Source organism: Nelumbo lutea, chromosome 1 (assembly GCF_056320005.1).
Source record: "Nelumbo lutea isolate HS-2025 chromosome 1, American lotus-T2T, whole genome shotgun sequence".
Lineage (NCBI taxonomy): Eukaryota > Viridiplantae > Streptophyta > Magnoliopsida > Proteales > Nelumbonaceae > Nelumbo > Nelumbo lutea.
This window is the reverse complement of record NC_142684.1, coordinates 27,513,007-27,538,143: the sequence shown is the minus strand read 5'-3', so window position 1 is coordinate 27,538,143 and position 25,137 is coordinate 27,513,007. Positions and strand designations below refer to the sequence as shown.

The following is a 25,137-nucleotide window of genomic DNA, read 5'->3' as shown; positions in this document are numbered from 1 at the left end:
GCTTGATGTGAGGAAACTTCTTCCGATTGTGCAGTAGTATTTGATACGGTGGCTTCTGACATATTGGGTGGGCTTCAAGAAAGAGAGAAAAAAACAGACAATGAAGGTCTGAAAAACTTAGTAAGGATTGGCGATGAAGGCCTAAAGAATCTTTCAGCCAATGTAAAAAAAAAAGGGTAACTGTAATGCTCCACCAAACTGAAGAGTGGATCGAAACCACTCAAAATCAAAACTGATCCAAATGAAACCAAAAGGATTCAGTAAATCTGCTCTGGGCAACACCAGATCTAAGATTTCAGACTGATCTGATGTCTCTACAAAGAGATCCAAGAAAAAAAGGATGAATCCAATGGCGCAACAGTCCAGAAGAAGCAAAAATGTAGAGTTCAGATCTGTAGCCGATCTCGAAGAAGAATCAAGGACACTCAAGAACCTCCCAAATACTGTTTGAGAGTTCTTGAACGCAGCAGATGACCAAAGAGATACTATGTGTGGATTAGGTCGTAACCTGGCTCTGATACCATGTGAAAATTTGAGAGAAAAAATGAATTGATTGTGTTGTCTTGGAAGGAGCATATACACAACTTTATATAGAATTACAGAGCTAATTTACAGGGTGATAAAATAGGAAACTAACTTTTCCTAAAAAACTAATTTCTATATCAGTGGGATTCTCCAATTAATATCCCATGATTCTAGGATATCCCATGATTCTAGGAAATTAAGTTTCCTAAACTGATGGACCTAAAATTATGGAGAATCAATCAGAGAGTCAATCTTCTACTTTCCAACAATGACCAACAGATGTTTTGGGTGATTTTTGGAATCCTTTTATACTTCTTGGAAGGGTTAGGGGTAGTCATTCATATGAAGAGAAAATTTGGTAAACAAACATTTTTGTTAAAAGTAACTGCATGGGTATTTTGGACATTTTCATGCCTCTTTTTAGAATATTTTACCAGGGGGATCTACTCGCAACCATGTCAAAAAGTTCAGGGGAGGTTTCAGTAACAACCAGAAACTTTAGGGGAGGTTTCAGCACTTTAACCTAAATATAATACACAGTTGAAATTGAGCCAAGTTAAAAGTATGGCTGCAACTTGTGGCTTCAAGGAATGGTGAAACAGTAGCTAGATATATCTGTGGCGTAGGAAAAAATATCAGAGGGTATCATTGCTATATGGGTATCCAACTCATCACAGCCCAAAGGGTTGATTGATCAGACTGATGAGCTTCCATATCCAGAGATACAGATTTCTTTACACAATCTGATTGCAACCCCAACTGCTGGTTCAATTCTGAAGTTCATTCATTTGAGCTTTGATTAAGATGCGCAGAAGTTCTTCCATTGGGAAGCAGCTCCTCCTTCTGCTACCTTAGTTATAGTAGCTACTAGCTAGCTAGCAAGTTATAGTAGTCTAAAGGTTTCTGATTCTGTTGGGATTATCAAAATGGAGAAGGTGATGAGATTGGCTTCAGAGAAAGGGGTGGTGATATTCAGTAAGAGCTCCTATTGCATGTGCTATGCAGTGAAGATTCTGTTTCATGGACTTGTAGTGAACCCAATCATTCACGAGATTGATAAAGACCCAGAAGGGAAGGAAATGGAGAGGGCACTGTGCAGGCTAGGGTGTAATGCCCTGTACCAGCTATGTTCATAGGTGGTAAGCTGGTGGGATCTACTAATGAAGTTATGTCCCTTCACCTGGGTGGCTCTCTGATTCCACTGCTCAAGCCATATCAAACTCTAGTTTGATTGATTATGCATCCTCTCTAATACCATGTAATTAGATGAATAAATTAAGCTTGCTCAATCCAAGGTAATCAATGGAGCTCTATACTAATAATGAAGTTATATAAATCCTACTCTTCTTTTCACAATGAATCTGGGTTAACCATATGGGTTTCCATGCCTCTATATTGCTCCTTGTGGTTTGACACAGACTAACTACAACAGGTAATTGGGTTTGCTTGATAATATGAATTAAAATTCCAAATCTTCTAATGTCCAGAGGATACTAAGACCTTGTGTGGATTACTTTGGTCATGCTATGTTCAATTAATGGTGTATTGGGAGAATATATGAGAATGGGACTGAAAAGATATTGACTGCAGAAATTTATGACCAGGAGGTATTCTACAAGCAGACAGTCACAACAGCAAATTTCACCACCACAAACCAGAATTAAATCATTAATAGAGCTAGCCTTCATCGTTGATGGGTAAAACAGACATGCCCCATATATAGATCAATAATTGTAACTCTTCTTGGTAAGTTATACAGATTAAAATGAAATTAAGCCATGTTAATTATCTTTTTCTTTCTGTTTTTCTCAACAGTCCCACTGTTCAGGCCTCAAGTTTGGTAGGTACCAAACAACCCAGTACTCTAGCTTCTCTCAGCTCATCACTTGACTAATTAATTAACAAGGTTAATTAACAAACATCCTATTTGTAAGCACTACTTGACATCAATCAATTTCAAAGCATGCCATCAGACATTGCTAACTAGAAAGTCATTATATGTATGGATCTGCAAATTAGAAGGCTTGATTTGGACATACATTTAGTTCAGAGTCATATTCCTACTTTTTTCAATACTTGTAATTTCAAACCCACAACATCCAAGTTCTATACTTTCTTATATTTTATTCCAAATTTGATGCATATACTTTTTTCAATACTTGTAATTTCAAACCCTTAAGCATTTACTGAATAGTTCCTTTCACTTTCATTTAGGTTATCAATATTTCAATTAAAAATAAATTGACATATATTAAATTCTTTCCTAGTTTTCTAATCGATCATTTTATTGTTGGTCATTTATCATTATCTATTAACTCTTCAATTATAACTGTACAAGCAATATATAGAAATATTTCTCATTATTTATCAAATTCCACCATTCACATAAATAAACCACTAATTACTAAATCTGAATCAAATTCCACTGAGCACTGAAATCAAATTTCACTGAGTTTACTTTGTAAACTCAATTCTATTAATTGGGTTTAGCCTATATGATTTCTTATATTTTATTTTTGTGGCTGGTTCTTTCCATTCTTTTTTGAAGGGGGAATTGTGTAGTGCAACCAAATTCACACATGCTTTTGATAGTGAGATGTTTGAATGGACACAGAGAGCATGCTACCCTGAACTTTGTTCCATGCCAATGAAGCAGGTATTTCATATGAATATGTTTTGTGATGCCCAAAGACCTGCAATTTACCTTCAAAGTAAGGCTTTTTGCTTAAACCCTGTTCTAATACTGGAATTCAAATAAAATGCAGGATGTAGACAAGAGTGAACTGGATGAAATTCAGGAAGATGAAAGCAATGCATTCCCACATATTCCCAGTCCAATTCCAATGATTGTACCAACTGACCTAACATCTTTTCCTTGTTTTCCTCTTCTCTCCCAAACCCAGCACTAAACGCATCTCGCCCCTCTCTCTCTCATGCAAACCTGTTCTCCTCTCTTCACAGTTAATTAATAGAGCATAGAAGTTTGGCAGCCCTAGTTGATTTTTAAATCTTGAAATGGAAAGTACTTCATGATCTAGGTTTTGCACTATGTCTAATAGAAATGGTAGTTGTTTTTGCAAGATATCTTCATGCATTCATTCTCTGTTTTCAGTTCCCTCAACGGCTCCACTGATATCACCCTCAAATAATTTGTGGGGTAACCACATACATGACCATTGACGATGATCGGGTGTTGCAACATTTCTTTGTCCATGCAAGACTGGTTCAAACTCAACTAGAGTTTGGTTTCCAGACTAAACTGTGTGATATCATTCATGAAAGCTATCTAATCTGCATTCCCTAATGTAAGTTGATATCTAAGGCTGCATTTAGTTTGACAGAAAAGAATAGAGAAACAGAAAGTCAGGGAAAAGGCTGTGTTTTTGCCACTGAGCCATGGGTCAATAATATCTAACCCACAAAATTAGAAACGGTAGGGATCCTCTCTTATATTCAATAAAAGAGTATAGAAGATAAAGAGTCCAGGATTACTTGACTCTAGTAAGGAAGATTTCTGTAGAATGAACAGTAATCCAAAAATTAATTCAGTCAATTTCTGATATATTCATATTGCAAATAACAAAACTGAACTCTAGTCAATTTCTGATTTAAGTCAAAAGAACAGAGTTCAGGAAGTGATCCTGGTCTTTATTGAACTACTAATGACTTCATTTATACACCTAGTTCTATTACTTACAGTCAAACAGATTATTGTCAACCCTTCACTTAGAATTGCAGCATTAAGTTTAACCCTTCTCCAATATCTCAGTAAGTGATGCATATGGACAAGAGAGAAAGCTGTCTAGTCGTCATTTAATTCTGGTGGCCCTTTCCATGGAAGGCATGCTAGACTAGTGAGGGTTGTCTAGTTGTCATTGAATTTTGATGCATATGGACCAATAGACATTTGCAATACCTTAAAGCCCAACTATTATTTGAAAGATGATACTTACTTTTGATAATAGAATGCCACAAACTATTATTCTCTTTCCAAAAAACTAATATTTACTTTTGATAACCACTTTTGCCTTTTTTTTTTCTTTCTGAAGGAGAGGGGGATTATTACTTACTCATGTCTTAAGATGGTGAGGGGATGTGAGATATTGTGATCACAATGAAGCCGAGGGAATAAGGTTCATCTGAAGATCTCAAAGACTTGATACCTTGTGATTTGGTTGTTGTCATTCCTTGGTTCCTTTGGGCTGTTAATCTACATAACATTCTAAATTTCGAACTTCCATTTGTTCTTTATGAGCTTTGTGTTCATTTGATCTTTGTGAGGTTTATGAAATAAAATAAAAATATTTCTTTAGTGAAATAGCAACTTAATTAATCCATCATAGAGTGCATTTCCCCATAGTAACAGTACATTTGTTTTGTAAATGGCTAACTAACACTTGATTCTTCCTAAATGCTGAAATGAGAGTCATTTAATGCTTTGCCATCTATATTTTTGCAAATATAGTAAATCTTTCACCATCTGAGATGGTCATGATTATTAAGAGGTTGGATGTTTGCCTTGATATGCTTCTATCTTAGAAGATCATCGATTTTCCTGGATGTTTCCTAGATGAAAAGTTCATGCAGTTTGCTGATGAATGGGAAACTTCATATTTCCTTCTCAGCTTTGATATTTTGACACTTGTAATGATATTTTGTTAGTCATTGTGATATATCATTGGATTTCAACCATCTTAAGCAAATGTGTTGTTCAATTGTATTAATCAGTTTAAACTGGAAGGTTTCTATGTGTGACATTTTTCCATTTCTGTCCATTTGTACAGGTCAGCTTTGATACATTTCCTTCTCAGCTTTCCTTTTCTTCTGTACTGGTCAACTCTCTACTGAGTCAACAATAAACTCTGCTAATGATGGAGACCTTAATAGGTTAAACCACCAAGTCTGTTTCTGAAAGATCTCTCTAGCTAGATCAGTTTCCGCTTGGACTGTTCTCAATAAATTGATAAGGAAACTATTGCTTCACTTAGATTGGTGATGGTTTTATTTCTCTAATGCACTTCTGTAATCTGAAAGACTCTTTTGAATTATTTGTTTGAAATTAGAGGTGCAGAGTTCCAGATGGAGTGTGGGTTTTTAGCATTTCTGTAATTCTGGAAAATTGTGTGCTTGTTACTAAAAGGTATTCATGCTTAGATCTCATTGGGCTTATGGTTCCTAAAAAAGTGTCTCTTTCTGTAGGTTATTTTTAATGTTTTTAAATTTAATTGTCATCTCTATGAAACAAATCTTTTCACTGTTATAACTTCTGAAGAAAAAACTACTCACGGAACCATTTGCATTAATTGATGCTTGGTGGTCTCTATTCTTATGTTATTCAATTGATTAATGGTCCAAGATGCAAGACCATTTGGTTTCAGTTGGTTGTCCATCTTTACCTACATCATCATATGGATCACATGTTTCTATGTGTGACATTTTTCCATTTCTGTACCCTTTTTGTTCTATAGCACCAAATATGGGTGATTTTCTCTCTTTTATTGTTTTCCTTTCATGTACCCTTTTTGTTCTTTGCAAGATATTTGTGCTGTAGTTGGGACACTGATGTTTACAGAGGGACACATTCTAATCTAAAATGGGAACATGGATGGTGTAGACAGTAATAAGCAAAAAAATATTGCTTTTTCCCAAGTTCAGAAAAATGCATCCTCCAAATAGAATTTGTTTGCAAATCGTGTTGTCCAAAAACACAATCCTAGGGTTAGCTGTTGATAGCAATGGATAAAAGAGGGGAGAACACATGAATAGAACAGAAGATTGATGTGGTTTGTCACAAGTTACAGCATCCATTTGGTGAAGATGAACTGATAAAAAAAAAGATGAACTGATAGAGATCCTCACTTGTGACTTGTATAAACAACCTATATGGTTGTCTTAAATCTATTAAGAAGTAACTGTCCAAGCCTGTAATAGGAAAACTATAGTAATAAAAGGGAAAGAAAACCTGCTGGAATGGTAAAAGTGTATCTGATAAGTGTGCTGATTTTCAGCCAGAGAAGACAAGTAGCCTAATATAGCAAAATATAGCATTATAATGTTATTTAATGTCATATATTTCTGCCATAGGATTTTAATAGCTTCTCATTTTATGTAAGGTCATATATTCTACCAATTGAATACTCTTAACACGGTTCTAATTTCCACCTTTATTTTCTGTTTCACTGTTCATCATCCAATGATACACACTCCCCGTAGTACTATATTAAATTAGTACCGGCCCACTGGGGCTCTTAAATTGTTACCGTGGTGTATCATTAAATTTCATGTTAAATTTTATCATTTTATTTATAAATGGTAAATATATGTTTCATATTATGTAATTATCTAATTATTTGCAGCCCTTGTAGTACTACAATAAATTGTTTCCAGGATGTGCTGTATCATTATGGCTTTACTAATTTCATGTTAGGTTCTATTTAAACTTTCATGTTAATATATGTATTCTTTTCCTTGTGTTGTTTTGCAGTGGGGACTATGGTGGTGCAGTTACTCTAGCAACTTTGAAAGATTTTCATAGGAGAAAGGTTCAGGTTTTAGCAGAATCAGGTGCTGACCTAATTGCATTTGAAACAATTCCGAATAAGCTGGAAGCACAGGTACATTCTTTGGTGCTTGTAGCAAATGATAGTGATTGGTTTCTCTCTTGTTTTTAACTTACAAAGGGTTTGTTGAGCAGAGAAGAAGAAGAAGAAGAAGAAGAAGAAGAGAGAAGAGGCTGCAGACTTAAGGCCTCAAAAGAATTGCTTCATGCGAGTGAAGCATTTGTATTTATACTATATTGGCCGTACAACACAAAAGGACTACAAAATTACAAAAATACCCTTACGGGCACTAAACCTGGATACAGTACATATAATACACACACTCCCCCTCAAGTTGGAGCATAGATGTCAATCATGCCCAACTTGTCACAGAGACCTTGGTGTCTGGAATGATTTAGCCCTTTTGTAAAGATGTCTGCTAGTTAGTCTTCAGAGCTGATGTATGGAGTGCATACTTTGCCTGTGATGATTTTCTCTCTGATAAAGTGCTTGTCAACTTCAATGTGCTTTGTTCTATCATATAGTACCGGGTTGGCAGCGATACTTATAGCTGCCTTGTTGTCACAGAGAAGAGTCATGGGTTTGTCAACTGGAAAACCCAACTCTCCCAATAGATTCTTTATCCACATACCTTCGGCTATTCCGTGTGCCATTGCACGGTACTCAGCTTCAGCACTGGATCTTGCTACCACGGTTTGCTTTTTACTCCTCCAAGTAACAAGGTTCCCTCCAACAAAGGTGCAGTAACCACTAGTAGACCTTCTGTCACTTTGAGATCCAACCCAATCCGCATCTGTGTAAATTTCAACTCTCAAATGTCCATGTTTCTGGAATAGTAAGCCAGCACCCGGGAATTTCTTAAGATACCGTAGTATTCTCTCCGCTGCTTCAAGATGAGTGGACCTAGGTGCATGCATGAACTGGCTAAAGACACCAACAACATATGCTATGTCTGGACGAGTCATAGAGAGGTACAACAATCTTCCTACAAGCCTCTGAAATTTCTTCACATCCTTAAGAGGTTCACCTTGGCTGTCACTTAACTTATGGTTGGGGTCAATGGGAGAGTCAGCTAGTTTAACCCCAGTCTTTCCAGTGTCCTTAAGCAAGTTAGGACATATTTCCTTTGGGAGATGAAGATACCCTTTTTTGATCGGGCAACCTCAATTCCAAGGAAGTATTTGGCGGGTCCTAGATCTTTCACTTCGAACTGAGTGGCAAGGAAGCCCTTCAAACTTTGAATTTCATCCTCCCAGTCACCAGTAATAATTATGTCATCCACATATACTATTAGGGCAGCCATTTTACCTTCTACCCTTTTTACAAGCAGTGTGTGATCTGACTAACATTGCTTGTATCCCCTCTATTGAACCACAGTATGAAATCTACTAAACCAAGCTCTTGGTGATTGCTTCAGCCCATATAAAGACTTCTTTAACTTGCACACTTTCTGTTCACTTCCTTGAGCCAAAAAACCGGGGGGTTGAACCATATAAACTTCCTCTTCAAGGTCACCATTCAAGAAGGCATTCTTGATGTCGAGCTGATGTAGATCCCAACTCAGATTTGCAGCAAGAGAGAAAAGTACTCTAATAGAGTTCATTTTGGCAACAGGGGCAAAGGTTTCTGCATAATCAACTCCATATACTTGAGTAAAAACCTTTGCCACTAAACGAGCTTTATACCTCTGCACAGTTCCATCAGCCCCATGCTTAACAGTGAACACCCATTTACATCCAACTGGAACCTTACCCTTAGGGAGATCAACAAGTTCCCACGTACCATTCTTATGAAAAGCATCAATTTCTTCCTTCATGGCATTTGTCCATTCTGGTACTGAGAGAGCTTCAGCCACATTCTTGGGAATAGGGATACTGTCAATGGAGGTAAGGAAGGCACGAAATGAAGGTGAGATGTTCTCATAGGAGACAAAGTTGGAAATGGGGTGTTTAGTGGTGCACAACCTAACACCTTTCCTGTGAGCAATAGGAAGGTCAAGATCATTAGCAACAGGGGGGTCAGGACTATCATGGGGAATCAAGTTACCTGAGAGAGTATGATCTTCCCCCGAGGAGTTTGATGGCACTTGAGGTACAACTTCTGAATTCTCCACAGCTCTTGAACTTGGTTGGCCTTTATGATGACGAGAAAAGACACAAAAAGGTGGAGGATCAGGAAGAGGTGGAAAAGAAGAAGGATTAGGAAGAGGGGGAAGCTTAACCAGTTTCTCCTCATGCCTACACTCCCCCTGAGGAGAAACAGGAAAGAAGGGCTCATCTTCAAAAAAGGTAACATCCATGGAGACATAGAATTTTCGAGAAACAGGATCAAAGCAACGATACGCTTTCTGAGAGAATGAGTAGCCAAGAAATATGCACGGGATAGCACGAGAGTCCAATTTCCCCCGAGTGGGAGAAAGGTTTTGGACAAAGCACTGACAACCAAAAACACGAGGAGGGATAGAAAGAAGAAGGGGCCTTAGGAAAGAGAAGCTGATGTGGGGCTTTGTACTCTAACCAACGAGAGGGCATTCGGTTAATGAGATATGTAGAACAGAGGACAACCCCAAGCCAAAAACGTTTGGGAACATTCATGTGGAGTAGTAAACCTCGTGCCACTTCAAGGAGGTGTCGGTTCTTCCGTTCAGCCACACCATTTTGTTGTGGCGTATGGGCACAAGAGCTCCGATGAAGAGAGCCATGTGAAGCAAAGAACTCCGTGAGGTCACTATGAAAAAACTCTTTTGCATTGTTTGACTGAAATATTTGAATCTCGGTCTAAAATTGGGTGAAGACCATCCGCTGAAAATCTTGGATAATTTTTGGTACTTCCTCACGGGTTCGCATTGGATATACCCAAGTATATCTGGAATAATCATCAATGAAGGTAATGAAGTACTTGTAGCCACTCTCAAAAGGTAAAGTAACAGGGCCCCACACATCAGAATGCACAATGTGAAAAGGAAACTCGGATTTACTATTTCTTTGAGGAAATTGAGTTCTATAATGCTTGCTTAACTGACACGTTTGACAAGAAAGATTAGAAACAGACATTGACTTACACAGTTCTGGGAAAACCAATTTCAAGGTCTCAAAAGACAAATGACCCAAACGACAGTGCCACAAGTACATTTTACTCTTTTTGAATTGACTCATAGACTCTGTAACATGAAGGCCAACTGTATTCTCCAGCATGTAGAGTCCATCAACCATACGTCCCCTACCAATTGCCCTCCCCGATGCCAGATCCTGAAATCACACAATGGGTAGGGAAAAAAGTCACAAAACAGTTTAAGGAATTTGTAACACTACTGACTGAGAACAAATTCATAGGGAATTTTGGAACATAAAGAACATCAAAAAGAGTAAGGCCGAGGGGAAGAGAGAGAGTTCCTTGACCAGTTATGGAAGTGTATGATCCATCAGCTAGTCTCACTTTATCTCTTTCGGAAAGAGGGTGATAAGATTGAAAGTAAGAGGACATACCAGTCATGTGTTTTGACGCTCCAGAATCGATGATCCATGGAGGGTCAAGGTTGTGTGAAGAGGCATGGAAAACTATGGCAGGATTACCTGATATGGATGCACAAGAGGTGGTGGGAGGAGCATCCATCTGGCGAATTGCTCTACCATAAAGCTCCAAATGGTCACAGTAGCTGTGTTGGCTATGTGGTGTTTGAGTCACAGTAGAAGTGGAGGACTGATTCTCCCGAGTAACCATATTTGCCATGTGGTGTTTCTTGATACCTTGTTGCCTGGGTCTTCTAATTACATCTGAGCCTTGCTTCTTAGGTAAATCCTGAGCCCACTTTGGTTTTCCATGGAGATCCCAACAAGTATCTTTGGTGTGCCGGAGCTTCTGACAATTAGTGCACCACAATCTTTCCTTATTCATGATTCTAGGTTTAGAAGTACTCAAAACAAAGGCACACTGCCTTACAAAGCTGTTACAGTCCACAACTAGGCACTTGATGATTTTCGGTTTCACAGAGAACCAAACACAAACACTGCAGCTGCAGTACTAGTTTGTATGACCTACCCTTTGTAGGAGTCCACAGAACAACATACGAACACTGCACTTGCAGTGTAACTAGGTCTAAATGACCTACAACTTTACAACTTTCATGCAGCTTCTCAGTAGGAACAACAATACAGCAATACAAGTGGTGGTTCACCACACCTAATCGGCTGATATCCACTTTCCAGGGCAGCCAAACAGTCACTTAGGGTTTAGGGTTCAACAACAGTCCCTTAGAGAGCTGAATAGAGCAGCACACAGTCGAAGGAGGGAGAAAAAGAAAAACAAACAGTCCCTACTCAGATTTTAGGACATTAACAGTCCATCGAAAGAGGGCAAGAAGAGAACCATAAACAGAGAAACTTTAGTTCAGTACCCAGATCACCCGAACTATGAATAAGCAATACACTCATGGACCCAATCTTCTCTGCAGGCCAGAACCCTTCTTTGTACATCTAGGATATTTTTCCACAGTCTTCTTAGCCGAGCAACCCCAGAAAACATGTAGTAGAACTCTTTTCTGTGCTAGGAAGTTGAACAGTCAGCTCTCTTGTAGCAGAACCATACTCGGCAGAGGAGACTAACTGCAGCATTAGAGAATGCTTCCTCTTCCTTGTCTTCGAGCATCAGGACCATAGCTCCTACGCAGCAGTGAAGAGAGACCTCAGCTGGTTGTTTTCCAGGTCTAGTCGGTCCTGCTCTGATACCATGTTGAGCAGAAAAGAAGAAGAAGAAGAAGAAGAAGAAGAAGAGAGAAGAGGCTGCAGACTTAAGGCCTCAAAAGAACTGCTTCATGCGAGTGAAGCATTTGTATTTATACTATACTGGCCGTACAACACAAAAGGATTACAAAGTTACAAAAATACCCCTGCGGGCACTAAACCTGTGTACAGTACATATAATACACCTGTCAACAGGGTTAATAGAATTAACTATTGAAATTTCTCAATAAGTGGCATGAGCCTTTTCTAAGAACTACATACTCTCTGATCTAGATCCAAAATCTAGACAGCTGTAGTAAATGGTTCAGCCATGAAAGAGATGCCAGAATAAATTGGACCATTAATGGTAGGTGGATGTTTAGCATTTTGTTTGTGCAGTTTTGAGGGTCCTATTTATTGAGCCAAACTGATGATTTGGTAGAACATCCAAGCAGGTTTACCAGTGTATGTTAAGTGAGTAGGGTTTATCAAAAATGATATTCCCATTGTAGTACTTGGTTTGAACTTTTCAGTTTGGTATTGACTTTATCTCTTGGTTTGGTTGGTGGTCATGCAGGCCTATGCTGAACTTCTCGAGGGAGATGACATAAAGATTCCGGCATGGTTTTCATTCAACTCTAAGGATGGTATCAATGTAGTTACTGGAGATTCTTTTCTTGAATGTGCATCTGTTGCTGATTCATGTAAGAAGGTTGTTGCTGTTGGAATTAACTGCACTCCTCCAAGGGTTGTTCATGATTTTGTTTTGTTAGTTTGTAAGGTATAATCCTCTTCTTCTATGCTGTTCTTTAATCAGGATTAAATATGAAAGAGCTTTTTATTTATTTTACTTTTCATCTTAGATGACTTTGCAATCAATGTGTGAATTCATTGAACAATGCATGTATTTTTCGCAAAAAAGACCAGAGCTCTGTTATTGTTCACCAGATAGCACTATGCTGAATACTTGTTTGTTTCTGTGTTGTATTGGGGGTGACACCTTGTCACCTCTTTTTTGTATTACCTTTTTCTCTTTTAATAAAACATTTTCCTTTAACAGAAAGAATAAACTCTCATTGTTTGACTGGCTAACCCCACAGGTGACATCTAAACTGATAATTATTTATCCAAACAGTGGTGAGACTTATGACCTTGATCACAAGGAGTGGGTAGTAAGTTCCCTCTTAACCTTTTCTATTAAATTCTTACAAGTTACAGTATTTTTGATTTGCAACACTCAAGATATTGGCTTGGGGGGACCATTGATGTTCTTTGAATAGGACATGAATTGTGTTCCCCATTCCACAAGTTCACACTTTGTTTTTTCTTATTATGTAAAACTGCTATATAACTGGACAATTAAGTTGCAGCCTTTGTATCTTTTAATGTATTTTGTCCATTTGATGGATAGTACCTTTTGCAGTTTTACACAAGGGCCACCTAGGTTTTGACCTGTAAAATTCACTCACTAAAAAAGAAAAACCATTTTACTGTGTAGGCAAGAAATTGAACCTTCTTGCCAAGTGTCCAACCTGGGTACCTACCCTCCTATTGGTGTGAGGTTGGGCTCAAAATCCAGACAATCTGGTCTACAATCACTATCAACACTTTTGGGCAATAAGCTTTTCAAGTTGGGGTCCTGCTACACATACTTGGTCATATCCTTTGGGTATTTTGAAAGAGAGTAAATTTTAGTGCTTCATTCATTAAGTGCTTTGACAAAGATATCTCTTTTAATGCTATATAACCCCTTCTACCCTATGTGAAATGTGAAATGAAGTAAACATGTTGTTAATTACTAGTCCTGATCATATTGTGACAAATTGGTTTAGATGCTGGTTGATGTAATTAATCACATCTTATTTGCCTTGCCGTTCTAAGAGAGAGAGAGAGAGAGAGAGAGAGAGATGTAAATATACATCAAGGCAAAAGTAGAAAAGGGCTGGAATGTGAACTTTTCCTTGTGCTTGTTTTTTTTTGGGGGTTGCTTGTAATAAGTTATCAGACTCTTGATTAACTGTGAGGTTGGAATTTTACAAAAAAATTTCCTGGTCTTTGCTTTTTCTCTTCTTTTTCCTATGCTAGACTAAAAGTATATATATTCAAATCTGGATATTTAGCCTTTTACCCTCTTTTAAAAAGCTTTTTGTGGTCAGGACTCAGGAAATAACTTATTCAGGTGATTTATTATGTAGTGTGGGCAACCATTCTCTTTCCCCCTTCTTACGTTGGGGATGATGGGGTGATTGGGTTGTCTATTTCTGACATGACAAGAGAAGGCAGTTCTATCATCTAACATCTATGCCAACTTTGAAGTTCTCCATGTGGTAAATTAATTTCTTTTGGTCTCGGATTATGAATGGACGCTGGATGATTCATGACTCATCGACTTACCTTCAGTGTCCGGTGATGGAATGATGGATAGCACCCCCCCTAAGTGATTCGTAGAAACAAAGTTCTCCACATAAAAAATGCACATGCTGCAGCGTGCAGGCTCTAGGATGAAGGCCATGTTCTCGATGGTCTATCTAATGTTTTGCTCAATGTCGATGGATAAGGTCTAGGAACCAGTATCTGCTTCATGTATTCTTTATACATTTCTACTCGTTTGATCATAGCACTTGCATCAAGGAGTATGTCTTACACTGCCTTCACAATAGTTGTAACACAACAAAAAGTAATTTAATGAATAAGCTAATTACGCAGACACTTAGGATGTACCAACAGGATTCCATCCAATGGTGCAAGGAAACCAATAGAATGTGGACTGTTCATGAAATAGGAGAAACTGTTTTAAATATTGGAAACTCAGTGTAAGGTATCGAGTTTTACTTCTGAGAAGCAGAAACTTACCAAGAACCATTGCATCCTTAGAGCTACACTAGCACTAAAGCAGGACAACCACTAGAACTCCACCAATCATGCCTTTGACTCCATTACTTTGTTCCAAGAACTAATCTTGCCATTCTTTGAACACTTGTATATGTAACAATAGTCCATGCTCTCTGAGGTCTTAGGAAGAATAGACTGGACACAAACCTAAGCTTGGCATTTTCTTTTTATAGTGACCACTTTCAGACTTGAATCCACATTCTCACCCTCCCAAGACTTTACCATTGCGCCAAGAAATTAGCCACATTTGTGTAAATATAGATACTTATTGAGGCAATATAGATATTTTCTTCACAAAAAGCTTTCAAGAAAATGTCATCATCATCATCATCCAAGAACCCAACTATATGGGGTCATCTCTTCAAGAAAATATGTACTTTCCTTTATTTCTTACAAACACTGTTTGGATGGGTAAGATATTGGTCTTATTGGTAATAAAACAGCAGTTGCACTTTTCAAGTGGCATTTCAAAATATCTCAGCAATAGCAAAAGAAAAGTTGTCATTGAGTAATGATAGCGTCAAGATTTTTCATCTCTAGTTTGCAGATAACACGATCTTCTTATGCAAGGCAATCAATAAATGCAGTACTTAAGATGTCAGCAGTTGATCACTTGATTCCGAGAAGAGTTCCCATCTGCAACATGCGTTTTACTGCATATCATTCAATCACTCTTATTTTATTCTTTTTCCTTTCTTCTTTTTTTTTTTTTTAATTTTACTTCTTTTTCTTAGTAACATTAAGCTTCTATTTAATATAAAAGAAGTGGTGCAAATATAAGCCCCCAAAAAAGGATAGGGCAAGGCCAAACAAAACCTAGAAGACCTAATGTCAACAGTAAAAGATGATAATTGTTAATGTAAAACCAGTGCCCCCGTCCAACTGTCCCTTGATATATTGCATCATCATCCTCGTTGTGTAGTCTTACATTTGGAGTTCTTTGGTATGTATTGTGTCACCACATACAATGTTCCTTGAGTTATTTTCTCTTGGCCTTCTATATGTTTTATAACGAGGGAAAAATTACAATTGTCTGGAATATCCTCCAATTTGCCATGTTTAGGACTATTTGGAAGTAGAGAGTTTGTATATATTTTTGAACAAGAGTAACTTAAGAAAAAAGAAAAAAAAAAAGACAAATATTCTCTTCTCATTATCTTCAATGTTTAAGAAATTCAGTGAGATTCAGTATTTTCATTCAGGGACCAACACTAAAATTATTTACAAGGTCCTAAATCCTAATACACAATGCTCAAAATATTTTGGTACAGCTGATAAGCTCATACATTGACCAACAAGTATACTTTCTTAAAGGAGAGGTTTTACCCCTTTTTTCTCCAAGTACCAAGAAAATTAACTTACAAATTTCATTGCTAATAAAGGCATAACATTTAAATCAATTGTTTCCTAGATGGAATGCAACTTGCTTAGTTTCATTAGGTGAAAGAAAACATATTAATCATTTTCTTGATTTAGCAAATGCACAAGCAAACATATGAAGACACACAGAAACATGGACCTACTGTTATTAATGGCATAATGAATCTATACCAGTCTTAACCAGGATAATAGGGATGCAAGGCAGAAGGTCTACAGCCAAAGGATGAAAGGAAAACAAAGATATTTATGTTTTTTCCTTTTTAGTCTGAAAAACTACCCCTTGTCAAGGAACCCTCGGTAGCCCTAGGGGTGCAAATGGATCAGATTCTAATCCGATTCGAAATTAGCAGATTCATCCCTCTTCGGACTTTCGAATTAGATCGGATTACAAAATTGGACTCGTTTTGGAATTTGGATCAAATTTGAATCACCCCCTAATTCGATCCCAAGAAAGATCTGATTTGATCTGACCCTTCACATATATATATATATATATATATATATATATATATATATTATAATATTATTTTTTATAATTATTATAAAATGACATTTATACCCCATTTTAATATTTTGTTTTAAAATAATATAATGTAATTTAATTAATTACATAGGTCTAAAATTATAAATTTAAAAATGAGGTCCTATCTAACAAAAGTAAAAACTAAAAAGTGGAGTCCAAATACCCTAGACTCTTCCTCTCTTCTAACTTCTAAACAACTGAAAAAGTGAAAGTGAGAAGAAGGCAAAGAACCCTAGCTGTCGCACGCCACTGTGTTGCTGCCTACTGCCCTCGCTGGTGATTAGTCGTAGGTTGCCACTTGATGACTTGCCATTCACCCATTTGGTTCAATTTTGACCATTCCTAGTCGTCGGTTGCCTAGCATTTAGCCATTCACAACTCAATAGCACCACCAGTAATCTTTCTTCCCCCATCTTCTATTTATTTCTATCCCCTTTTCTATGAGTTTTATCATATGGAATAGTTTTAGCCGTTTAAGTTTGTTCGAGTAAGATATTGAGTAAATGTTTTGTACTTGTGTGACTGCAAAATCGAGAAAAGCAATTAATGATGGCGTTTATGACACATAGGCGTCAGGCACCACATCAGCAAAGTGCCAGGAAGCTCCAAAATGAAGCTTCCTGAAATGGGAGAGGTGCACAGAATTGCAAACACCGATACATATGGATGCAATTAATGAGGCCTTTGCTGATAGCGTGCCTATGTGGCAACGTTTACTCAATAAACATAAACGGAACCAAACACATACTTTGCTTAGCTGTTTAGGTTTTTGTATGAGTGTTTGTTTTTTTTTTTTTTTGTTTTTTGCGTGTATGAATATTAAATTGATTAATTGAATATGTTGTATGCAGACAGTGAGACAAACACAAGTCTGAGATCTGAAATGCACTATATGAATTTTCATTTATGTATAATTTTTATTTTGTTATGGAATGCCCAATCTGATTTTTCATTTTTTGTTATACATGTTTATTATATTTTTAAAGTCTACTTTAATCCAATTATGTATGATATTTTTTTCTTAATGTTAAATTGAATATCAGAATAGGTTTGTCTGAATATTAAATTGAATATAATATTTGGGCATTTCTGAAAATTTACAAGTTAAATTGGTGCTAGAAGTTTATCTTAAATTGCTGAAAATTACAGGTTAAATTGCTGATAATTCACAAGTTAATTTGTTAAAAAATTCACAGGCTAAATTGCTGAAATAGTGAAATTTTCATGTTAAATTTATGTTAAAAGTCAATGTTAAATTGTTGATAATTAAGAGGTTAAATTGCTGAAATTTTACAGGTTAAATTTGTGTTAAGTGTAAGTTAAATTGGTGAAAATTTACAGGTTAAATTGGTGATACTTGAATCAGATCGAATCGGATATTTGATTCGAAAATTTGTGTTAAGTGTAAATTAAAATGGTCAAAATTTATAGGTTAAATTTATGCTTAGAAGTGTGTTAAATTGTTGATAATGCATAGGTTACAGGTTAAATTGGTGATATTTGAATCGGATCGAATCGGGTATTTGATTAAAAAATGTTCAATCGAATCGAATCGGATCTGTATTGAATATCCAATGAAAAGGTTTGAGTCGAATTCAAACCATTGAATACAAAATCCAACGGATTCAAATTCAAATTCAAATCATTTGTTTTTTTTTATCGAATCAAATTCGAATTCACCCCGTTTGAATCCGGTTATATCTTCATGGCAGTATCATGGGCAACCAAGGTCCATCTAGAGAAGTGGACTTTTAAAAAACTCAAAGATGTATGGGCACTATACTCATATCTAATAGGATTGTTGACTCTACAAGGGCATAAGTAATTGGTGTACTACAGGGCATTCAACTGGCGAAGTCCACGAACTACAAGAACTTGGACTAAAGGAGGCTCACATGTTGTCATAGGATGGCAAAATGTAATGTTGGCCAAGTCCATTGATAATGTCCATGCCATCTTGAGCAGCCTGTTTATGTGACCATTAAATAAGCAATTAAACAACAAAATATGAGAAAGCATTAAGCAGAAGTGGCAAGTTGATAGGAACCATGAATTGCATCATTGTTCCAGAAAGAGAAGGCTTAGAGGTTGGAATTGATTTTCACTGTTTGGAGTGTTGGACATTATGTACTTCTGTTTTGATAATACAATGAATCTTTTTTATCTATCAAAAAACATTGAAATAGAGTTGAACAATAGTACAATTGCATTCAATAAAATGTGAATGCAGTATGACCAATTCAACCATCCAACTCTGGAAAATTATTAGTTGCATCACAATTAAGCTAAATGAACTTGAATCTTAACTTTGAGGTATAGATTTCAAATTTGGCAAACAAATGTAAATGACCACATGATCAAACATAGTAGGCGATTCTGAGCATTCATTGAATAAGGAACATATATCATTATGCAGTAGCATTTATCTTCTATTTAGATGATATTTTATCAATCTTCTGCTATACTCTATTTAACCATGACACAATACACAAGGACTACAAACAATTCCCATATTTGGTTCCATTTCAAGGCTCCAAAGAGCAGAAAACTAAAGTTCGTTGTAGTAGTAAGAGAAACCCATAACTATTGTAGTAAGCCTATGGTACATTCTAGCAAAACTAGTCCCAAGCTCCAAATATCACTCTTGTAGCCATATGAAGGGATGAGAGATCCATCATATGGATGGCCAAACCCTACAGGTAGGTTGGGCGAAATTTCAAAAAATTCTCTCTCCCATGTGGGAATCACATTCCCTATTTTAGAAAACTGCATTTCCAATAACTAATCTTAAACCTAAACTAGACCAGATCTGAAACCAAAAGGGAGTGGAGGGATAAGAAGATGCAACTAACACCAAATTGACTGCAACCTGTGGACATGCCGTTGGCTGGGTTCTCTAGAGCAGCCATCAAGAACGGAGGGAAGATAACCCTACCAGTCGCAGTAGGGACTTAGCCACAACAAGTCACCTAGATGACCGAGTTCTTGGTTGTGAAGATAGGCTCCCCATATAATGCCATCATAGGGAGGGAGACCCTTCATGCACTCAAGGTGGCCATCTCGTCCTTGAAGGGAGATGAGAGATCCATCATATGGATGGTTGAACCTCGTAGGAAGGTTGGGCAAAATTTTAAAAATTTCTCTCTCTCCCATCTGGGAATCACATTCCCTGTTTTAGAACCGAATTCTTCAGCAAGAATGGGGTAGAGGGCTGGTGAGCACGACTTCAAATTGCTTCTTCTGCCAAGAAGCAATATCAAGAACAATTCTTGATCACTCCCACAAGTGGAGATCGAACTGGGTAGGGGCGACAAGAACAGGGAAGAGCTCTGCACTTTTCTATGTCTTGTCTGGTGTGTATTGCATGTCCGCCCTGCTCTCTTATTTATAGCCTTAAAGAGACAACCTCCTAATCTAATTAGGAGTTTCTTGATCCAAATCTTTATTTGGATCTGGACTCTTTAAGTGATAAAGTTAACCCCTTATCTTATCCGCAGTTTAAGATTAGCTTAATCATAATCAAATTAGGAGTTTCCTTATCCAAATCTTTATTTGGATATGGACTCTTTAAGTGGATAAGGCTTATCCTCTTATCCTTATCTGCTGATCCAAACCCAGATTTGCCCATATTTAATTAATCTAATTAACCCAGCTCGAATTGGGCTTTAGGCCCATTAACTTTATATGCTCACTTAACCTTTTAACATGTTGCCCAGTTGGCTCTCCTTGTGTGGCATGGGACCCAAACATTGATCTACACATCAGCCACATGGGTTCAACCCAACCTTTGTTACAAGGCCTGGTCGAATTCACTGTAGGATACAATGAACCCCTGAGTCCATTACCATGGGCTCTTAATGGGCCCAACATTTACTCTAAATGGCCCTTGGGTCCAGCCACCTTATAAAAACCCAATGACTGTGGGCAGATGCAAGATTAGCTCATCAGGTATTACCCTCAATGGTCTTACACTTAACCTCTCAGCCCATAATGATCAAACACTATCCGACAAGAGATGACCTCTCCCTCGGCTACAAGAAATAGTATTGCACTCTCTATTCACATGGATCTCGGGAATTAAAACCTTTTGCAAACATTTTGAAAACATAATATATATATATATATATATATATATATATATATATATTTATTTATTTATAATATCTTTATATAAATATATTTTGTAAAACAAATTTCAACAGTTGAAATCAACTGCCAGTAGTTTTAGGTTTCCATCAGAGAGAGTGCATCCCCAACCATTCACTTTGTCTGACAAATGGGCTAATCCTGTCACTATGATCACCCACTTAGATGAATTCTCGGACTGTCCCAACATACCCAGGTTTTTGACCCCCTCTAAGGATCTCACTGATTGGCATATCAAAGACAGCCCAATCCGACACCTAGTGCAGTACCCTAAATAGTCGTCTAATGTGTTCATGGTTAACAAAGCTAATGGAAAATGTCGCATATGCATTGACTTCACAAATCTCAATGAGGCCTGCCCCAAAGATAGCTTTCCTTTGACGAGGATTGATCAACTCGTCGACGCCACCATATGGTACAAGTTGTTAAGCTTCATGGACGCTTTCTTTGGGTACAGCCAAATCAAGATGCACCCTGGAGATGAAGAGAATACCTCATTCATCACCGAATACTACAAAGTGATGCCTTTTGGGTTGAAGAACACCAGAGCTACCTATCAATGGCTAGTGAACAAGATATTCAAGGACCAGGTGATGATGAACTTCGATGCTTATGTTGACGACGTGGTGGTGAAGAGCTTAAAGGCCAGCCAGTACACATTGGACCTCGACGGGACCTTTGAGGTGTTAAGGAAGTACAAAATGAAGTTAAACCCCAACAAGTGTGCCTTCGGCGTCACCTTGAGCAAGTTTCTAGGTTTTGTGGTAACTCAACGAGGCATAGAGGCCAATCCCAAGAAAATACGAGCCATATTTGACATGGAGACCCTCGATTCATGTCTAAGTCAACCGACCACTACATACCTTTCTTCCGAGCTATCAAAAAGCTGAAGGACTTCCAATGGACCGAAGAGTGCTAGGAAGCCTTTGAAGAATTCAAGTCTTACCTTGCATCGCCTCCTCTACTCACGCGACCCCTTCGGGGAGAGACCTTGCTCTTATACCTCTTGATCGGGGATGAAGTCGTTATCTTAGTTCTAGTACGAGAAGAAGAAAGAATTCAGAGGCTGGTCTATTATGTCAACAAGGTCCTCACCGATGTTGAGACTAGGTACCGAGAAGATAACCTTTGCACTGGTAGGCTCGACCAAAAAATTTAGGACCAACATCTTAGTACTAACCAACCAACCCCTCAAATTAATACTTTCCAAGCCTGAAACCTTGGGATGGCTAACCAAGTGGTCCATCGAGTTGTTGGAGTTTGATTTACACTATTAGCCGAGACCCGCAATAAAAGCACAAGCATTGGTGGACTTCTTGGTCGAATGCATATTCAGTCGCACCCTCGGCTAGGCCCTAGAAGAGGGTGAGAGGCCTCGACCTACCTGGACTTTGTTTGTGGATGGATCCTCCAACGCCAAAGGTAGCGGAGCTGACCTCATACTTCTTGCCCCAGACGACAAGAAGTTGGGATATGCATTGAAATTTGTCTTTCCTACATCCAACAATGAAGTCGAGTACGAGGCCCTGCTCCCCGGCCTGTAGCATGCCAAAGACCTCAGAGCCAAGTACATTGAGGTCTTCAGTGACTCACAACTGGTTATGAACCAAGTGAACGAGGAGCATGAGGCCAGGGAACCAAATATGGCTAAGTACCTGGCTGAAGTCCAAGAACTAATCAACCACTTCCAACACTTCTCCCTGCACAAGGTCCTACGGGATGAGAACATAAGAGTCAATGCCTTGTCCAAACTTACAAGTTGTTTGGGATCAGCCCTCGGCCGCATAATACAAACTAAGACTCTAGTACAACCTATCATAGAAGAGAAGCAAATGTACTCGTCCAAGACGAGCCCTATTGGATGGATCCCATCCTCGCCTACCTATAGCATAAGCAATTGCCATCCGATAAGAATGAAGAAAGAAGGTCCGATGGTAGTCAGCCCGCTATGCCCTGCTCGAAGGCAAGCTATATAGAAGATCCTTCACTTTGCCTTATGAGATATACAACATTCTATGGACCTACTGGGCAACACCTTGGGCTACCATAAGTGAATCTCCCTTCAACTTGACATATGGAATAGAGGTTGTCATCCCTATAGAGATTGGCTAGTTGACACTTCGAATCGAGGCGTACCAAGAAGCTAAGAACGATGAAGAGATAAGGAACAACCTTGATCTGTTGGAAGGTGTCCAAGAGCAAGCTCAAATCAAAGTCGGCCTATCAACAAAGAGTTGCCAGGTATTACAACTCTTGGGTCATAAAGCATCATTTCAATGAAGGTGACCTCATCCTCAGGAAGGTTATGGTTCCCAAGTCTGGTGTTGGAAAGCTTAGCCCATATTGGGAAGGGCCCTACAAAATCAAGCAAGTAGTCGGCCCCGACACCTTTTTGCTGGCATACATGAGTGGAAGACCAGTACCCTATACATGGAATTCTGAAAACCTCCAGATGTATTATCAGTGATGTAAACAAGGCTATTGAAACTTTTGTGAATAAAGTGTGCAAGTTCCTCTCTCCCTGGATTGATCCACCTTAGTGTAAACGCTCTCATCTTATTAGTTTGCCAGGACTCCTTAGCTGAATGACCGACTATAGAATACAATCTTCATTAAGGTTATACACTCAGACTACATGTTGGCTCAAGGCATACGACATATATGCGTAGTCACATTTTTTACTAAATCAAGAACTTCGGTGACCTCGACCATTGTGAAGAGCGACCTATGACCTTGGCTTCGACCTCAAAAACCCTCGAAAGAAGTGAGTCTTTTTGATGGCCAAGGAGCCAATATTGGCCCATTACTTAACAAGAAACACGATGTACAACACACTAAGCAACTAATGCTACTCCTGGGCAAAAGCACTCTGCAACCTCAGCCAAGTGTCATTCGCTAGGCCTCGGCCTGTAAGTCCATTACTTAACATGAACTTCTGTGATGTCCCCTCTCCTTTTCGCTAAGGCAGAGGGTCCCAAAACCTCGACACCAGGAGTCAGCCTTAGCTAAAAATCCTTGAGGCAGAGTGCCTTCGCAAGTAGCTAAGTTAGCGGTTACTAGTTTCTGTACAAAATTTGCCACTTCGGGGGAGGCATAGGCCCCTTGCATGAGAGAAAAGAAAAAACAACAAGAAAAAAGAAAAGACACATTTTTACAAGAAACTCAACATGGCAAAAAACTCTATGTATTTTCATTCAAATTTGCCTTTACAAAAGGGAAAAAAGAAAGAAGCCTCGACCTTGGACATGCATCTCCATATGGCCTCGATGTCGATGTGCTCGTTGGCTTCCATCTCCTACTGCGTGGTTGTTCGGCGCTGTCATGGGTCTCAATCACACCCACCACCTCGATCGCCTACTAACTCTAAAAGCAAGGACCCGGTTGGCTAATGTTGAAGTCGGGGAAGAATGTCAACACTTGAACCTTGGTGTCCTCAATCGCCTCTAGGTAGGAAGCGACTCTGAACTCAGCTAGGTCTACCTAGTGCGTCTCCGAGGCCTTGTACTACTCCATGGCTCAAGTGGAGGCCACTTGGAGCATATGATCCACCTCGTCCAATGAGGCCTTGGCGACCCTCAACTACTCCCTCTTGGTAGCCATGTCAGCCTCGAGCTTCTTCCGACACTCATGCTCCCCATGTGCCTACTTAGTAGCGGCCTTTCAGATGGCCCGCTCCTCAACCAACTGGTGCTTCAACTGCTCGATCTTCTCTTGCGACATGCACAACTACTGTATCATCACTTCCATCTTGTCGCAGAGGCCGACAACACAAAAAGATGTATGCAAAAACACAAAAATCTCACAACAATTAGAAAATTCCGAAGTAGGAGACAATGTTATGGAAGAAGCAGAAGTTCATTCATACCTCGGTCAGCTTGTCGAGCAGGGGGTCTCGAACGGTTGGGAGACACCTGGGTCCATGACTGCCTATCCCCAGTAGGGATCATATTGGTAATCAACGTGCGACCAACACCTATGTTGCTCAAGTAGTCCCCCTTCCTAACGCTCTAGTTGGGGCAGGACAATCGACGTGCTGTTAGTGGGAGATCATCTTGTGGGTCTCTCACTGCGACCTTCTTGGCCCTCTGCTCCTAAGGGACCTTAGTCGATCATTTTGGTGTGGCCGCCTTCCTCTTCTCAGCCTCGGTGTTCCCTTTGGGTCGAGGTGGACCCCTCACGTCTGTCTTCCTCGACATCCCCTCGGTTGGCCCTTCCTTGATTTCGTTATTGCAGCCTACAACAACCTCTCTTTAAGCCACTGTTCATCTCTTCAAACAAGAAGAGTAGCCGACGTTAGAAAAACGAAAGTGAAACTTGAACAAGAGACACAACTAGCCGACAACAGGAGTGCCCATACCAAGGGGCAGGACTGAAGCCAGTCAACACCAAGGCC

General features: G+C 38.7%; 2 long non-coding RNA genes and 1 pseudogene across 2 annotated transcripts; all 3 read left to right on the top strand.

The window, feature by feature from the left end:
• Positions 1 to 1,451: 1,451 nt before the first annotated feature.
• LOC148874071 (glutaredoxin-C13 pseudogene) lies at positions 1,452 to 1,756 on the top strand (annotated as a pseudogene).
• A 1,323-nt stretch (positions 1,757 to 3,079) lies between these two features.
• Positions 3,080 to 5,436, top strand: LOC148874070 (uncharacterized). Its single transcript, XR_016104776.1, has 3 exons — positions 3,080 to 3,181; positions 3,291 to 3,374; positions 5,310 to 5,436. It is a non-coding gene; the product is annotated as an uncharacterized LOC148874070 (long non-coding RNA).
• A 1,570-nt stretch (positions 5,437 to 7,006) lies between these two features.
• LOC148874069 (uncharacterized) lies at positions 7,007 to 13,685 on the top strand. Its single transcript, XR_016105835.1, has 3 exons — positions 7,007 to 7,139; positions 12,381 to 12,584; positions 12,904 to 13,685. It is a non-coding gene; the product is annotated as an uncharacterized LOC148874069 (long non-coding RNA).
• The last annotated feature ends 11,452 nt before the right edge of the window (positions 13,686 to 25,137 follow it).